The 5,112-nt window shown below is 40.5% G+C and overlaps 1 non-coding gene across 1 annotated transcript; it reads left to right on the forward strand.

The window, feature by feature from the left end:
• The first annotated feature begins 927 nt into the window (after positions 1 to 927).
• On the forward strand, positions 928 to 1,034 carry LOC112086451. The gene has a single exon (XR_002899529.1). It is a non-coding gene; the product is annotated as a small nucleolar RNA R71 (small nucleolar RNA).
• The last annotated feature ends 4,078 nt before the right edge of the window (positions 1,035 to 5,112 follow it).

The following is a 5,112-nucleotide window of genomic DNA, read 5'->3' on the forward strand; positions in this document are numbered from 1 at the left end:
TGCTCCTTCGTCTTTTTTGAGACAGAGCTTGTTGGTGCAGCATGTAGAGTCTTCCCACTTTTAAGCTCAATAGCATTCACAAACTCATTCCTGGGGTTTTCACCTTTTCCAGGGAGAGTTCCAGGTGATCTCTTCACAGCTTCTGCAGTCTGAGCTACCTGAACATCCAGCTTCTTCACATGAGTCCACACAGCCTCATACTTACCATTCAAATCATTGTACATGGTGTCCACTTTGGCATTAATCTCCATGGAAGACTTTTGCTGATTAACCAGCAGCTGTTGCATCAAGTTTTTCAGCTCATCCTGCGAGTTATTTGAGGAACTCGAAGAAGGCTGTAGACTTGTGAAAGGCAACTTCTGCTGATTTCCACCTTGAAATCGATTCTGATTGGTGATGAATTGCTTTCCTTGGAAGTTGCTGGAGAAGTTCTTCTGAAATCCTGACTGATTCTGCACTCCTTGCTGCGGATAGACCTGATCCTGAGGGTTCTCAACATTGTTGCTTATGTAGGATAAATTCGGGTGGCTTCTGAAGTTGTTGAAACTGCGATTCTGCACATACCCTTGTCCATTCACGAAATTTACCTCCATCTGATCATTATTCTCTGCATCTACAAACTCTTGAGCAAGAGGTGCATCACCAACCTCATCAGCAAAATGCACAGATCTCTGGTTTTCTCTCAACAGCAGATTCAACTTTGCTGTAAGCTCATCGATTTTGCTCAACTCCACACTATGAACTGATTTGCTAGACCTGTCATACTCTTGGGATTTGTTGCTGGAGCTTGCAGCTAAGTTCTCAATCAACTCATAGGCAGCTTCTTTGGACTTAGTCATGAAATCGCCATTGCTAGCTGCATTCAAAGCATTCCTGTAATCCCAGTTGACACCATCATAAAAGGTTGACAGGATCTGCTCATCAGAGAACCCATGGTGAGGGCACTCTCTTCGGTACTCCTTGTAACTATCCCAAGCTTCTCAGAAAGCTTCACCAGGTTGCTGTTTAAACGACGAGATCTTGTTCTTCAGAGCTGCAGTTTTGGCCTTAGTGTAGAAATGGTCCAAAATGCTGATCTGCACTCTTCCCATGTAGTCAGTGACCCAGGTGGTAATGACTTCAGCCAGCGCAAAGCTTTGTCCGCAAGTGAGAATGGAAAAAGCTTGCACTTCAAGAAATCGGTTGGTATCCCATTTGATCCAGTCGTGCTGCAAATCTCCTCAAAATTCTCGATGTGGTCCATCGGAATCTCAGCAGGAAGCCCATGAAAGAGGTGCTGCTTCACCAATGAGATCAGCTGAGGTTTGATCTCAAAGTCTTGCCTCTGAATGGTTGGAGGAGCAATCGCAGCCCTGTTGTGATAGTAAGCGTGCGGACTGTCCTTGTCTCCAATAGCAGGTTGTGGCTGCTCCCTGTCTTGCTGCGCCTTTTGCAGATGCTCCAATTGTTGTCGAAGCTGTTGAACCTCGACAGCCATGTTGCCATTGTTGCCTTGATCGCCCATGTTGGCTTGAATATGCCTTTGACGTCTGTTTTCTCGCTCGACTCTTGCTAGGTCGGTGTTCGACAAAGAAACAAGATCGGTGCAGTTGCTCCTTGTGGATATGTTTGACATACACCTGAAACACACGCAAACAAGAGAACAAGAGAGAAAAATTAGTAAAGCCTTAGTCTGAATTTCAAACCAAAAATCAAAGGTAACGAATTGGTCCCCGTCGCAACGGCGCCATAATTTGATTCAGACTGGATATACTCCTAGTTTCTACTGCAATAGAACAGTGATGTGGTTGTAATATAAAGAATTCGGAATCCAGAGGACCAGTGTTACTCTATGAATTTGTGAGGATTGAATTAAAGCTAAGACGAAAGATGGTTTGTTACGAAAACTAAAAAGTAAACAGAATGGCAAACAATGATTTAAATTCGAATTAAAACAAGCACTAGACCAAAGCAATTCGCAGGAATTTCAGAGATAAGAACCAGATGACTATTCAGGGCACAAGTGTAACGCAAGTCTCGAACTCAAACAGAAAAGCTTATCGATCCACTGTCGTGATCTCGATAACTTTGTCTAACAACCTAAATTCTAAACTGTCGTTTGAACCTAGAAAATTGCAGACAAGCATTAGCTAGCAGGTTTGATATGTTCACGATTTGCCTTAACTTCAACTGTCGTTGGCTAAGGACAAATCGCTCACCAATGTTTATTCTAGCAACCTATTACACTTTTGATGAACATATTAACCTAAAATCGCAGATTGAGTGATCAATTCAACCTAAGCATTAAGTCTAACAATGGTGAAGACAATAGATATCAAGCCCTATTTGCATCTAATCCTCTAACTCATGAAATCCTTTGAACGCTTTAATCTAGCTAAGAGATCTACTCAGACATGGAGAAAAGAAACACAGAAACAGATGGAAAGGAATTCATGAATTAAAATCGCAGAAGAGATAATAGGGTTCAAAATTCTTCTCAAAGTGTAGCAGATTTCTTCTCCCAAAAGCTTACAAGTAAAAACTCTATGGTTCAGGAAATTGTAAAAAGAAAGCGTAGAAGAAAAGATAGGCGGCTTGGACTCTTTTTATTCCTTTCACGCGGCTTGAGATTAGGTAAAGATGTTTTCCTTATTTTTCTCCCGTCTGGAGCAGGTGCTCCACGAAGGGTCCAAACCGGGAGCAGGTGCTCCGGGGATGATTTCTCCAAAAACGTGTGAAACAGCTCCTTATTGCTCAAATTCATCTCCTTTTGCTCCAATGCCTCCTAAACACTCCAATCCTTTGATAAGGCCTCTAAGTCACCTGAAACTTCCTGAAAAGACTCCAAAAACTCCTAAAACAATCAGTAAACACAAGTTAGAATGAGTCAAAATCTCCACTCATCAATCAGATACTAGGTGATCAATCAAGCATACATGCAATAAGAACAAGAATAAACAGAGAACAAGTCGAAATCCCAGATCTATAAACCTAGATGTCTTAATCGATTATGAGAGCCCCTTTCGGGAACCCTAAGCCCAACTCGGGATCTACTCAGACATGGCTGAGTTCGACATCATCATTGGTTTTAATAAAAGTAATGAAAAACAGTAAAGAAAAGAGATAAAGAAAGCTTCTCTATTGAAGAACTCGGACTTGAACAATCTTCTACAAAAATCTCATAAAAACGGCTAAAGGAAAAAGGTTTCTGTAAAGTATGAAAAGTTCTTCCTAAAAACGACCTAAATGACATGTATTTATAGTCTCCAATACTCCATGGTCTCTAGGGTTCCAGAATTGAGGCTGGGAATGACTTTGGGCTTCAGATAAGTGGGCTTTAAGTCGGAGGTTGAATGCCGCGGTCAGGAGTGTTGTGACCGCGGCAATTGGCTTGTTGGCCGCGGTCGGGAAGCTTCTGACCGCGGCAAATAGCTTGTTGGCCGCGGTCGCGTGAGTTGCTGGCCAACTCCGCGTGGCTCCGGGGCTAATGAAATATCTTGAGATCCAACCGTTGGAATGTCTCCAAACCAAGTGCATTTGAAAGCTGGTTGATTCTTCTATAAGTTGTCCAATTTTGAGGGTGATCAGACGGTGAGAAGGTCTTCGTCTCTCCATGAAAGTTCTGACGGTCTGCATTTTTCCAAAATAGTCTTTTTGTTCCATTTTGTGCCTCTTTATCCCAAATTACCTGAAAAGTCTTTTAAAATCCGGAAACATAGAAATCCTTTGAAAACCTTTGAAAATGGAGTAAAAACACCTGTAAAAGATATTAAAATGATCCATAAAAATGGTCAAAATTTGGTGTTATCAACTCCCTCAGACTTAGTCTTTTGTTTGTCCTCAAACAAAACAAAGGCTAAATCTCGGCGAGAGGTTTGAAAATGCAGGAACTAAACAAAATTTCAGAGACCAAACTTCTATACCAATATCAATCAGTATGCTTCAATCGGGAATAACCTAGAAAATTCTCACTAGCAGTACATGTATAACTAGTCCGTTAATCCGTCATGCAGAAATCTCTGCACTAAGATCTAACTTCCAGTCAACTAGCTCTTAACATTCATTAAAAATCTCGGTGGTTCGCATCAAAAAAAATCTAGGCAAGGCAATCTAGGCTAGGTGTAAAGAAGGATTATTTAGGGGTATGGCTTAAAGTGTTTAATGGTTACCTGAAGATCTGGAGGATGCAGGACATTATGCAAAACCGCAAGAGAGAGTGAAGCTGTTGGTATCCACAGTTTTCAGTCACTTTCTTTTTGACATAGATTCGTGGTCTTCTTCCTCAAGTTCTCTCCAAACTCCCCCAGACTTAGATTTTTGTAAATCTTTCAAAACAATAGCTCCTTAAACGAATAGTGGTTGCTCATTGCTCCATAAATTTCGACAATCTAAGACTCATTAGGCTTTTTGTTTCCCTTTCTCTTTTCAAGTTTTTTTTTTTTTTTTTTTTTTTTTTTTTTTTAGGGAAAGGGAACACCTTTAGATATAGAGTCTTAGAGAGCACGAATTTACCAGTTAATATCTGTCTTGTAAAGCTTTATTATGTTTCTGATACTCTTCCTTCCCAATTCCATTCAGTTCTTTTGCGAGTGACTGAAAACTGCGTCGCTCCCCTTTTCTCCGACGTTTTTCCACATATCTGCTGATATAAACTAAAGAAAGAATGCATGAGGATTGAAAACAAAGGTTTTGGGTTTAAGGTATGGTACCAGATGAAGATAAACTGGTCATCTAGGACGACAAAGAGTGGTAAAAGTGATGGTAAAAGACGTCCTAGATGTGTATGTTGATGCCTGCCTAAAATCAATGATGAGAAAATTAGATATCAATATTAAGTCCAAATAAAATGAGCTAGTATATCCTGTTAGAAAGAATCTCCATGAATAGAAGTCTTCTGGTGGGAGTTCGTAGTGCAAGTACTCTAGCTACCGCCTAGTCTAGTGCTAACCAAAAATGAGTTATCATGCATAGTGTAGAAGTGTGCAGGTCTAGCATTGCGTCAAACATTCCTGAAAAATACTTAATGTCGAATAGGTTACATATTAAAATTTAAAAAGTAATTGAAATTTAAAAGCAAAGGCAGGAAAATGATTAGTACGGATAGACATCCTCCCCCAGACTTAAATCACACTG

The sequence above is a fragment of the Eutrema salsugineum genome, unplaced genomic scaffold (genome assembly GCF_000478725.1).
Source record: "Eutrema salsugineum unplaced genomic scaffold, Eutsalg1_0 scaffold_20, whole genome shotgun sequence".
Lineage (NCBI taxonomy): Eukaryota > Viridiplantae > Streptophyta > Magnoliopsida > Brassicales > Brassicaceae > Eutrema > Eutrema salsugineum.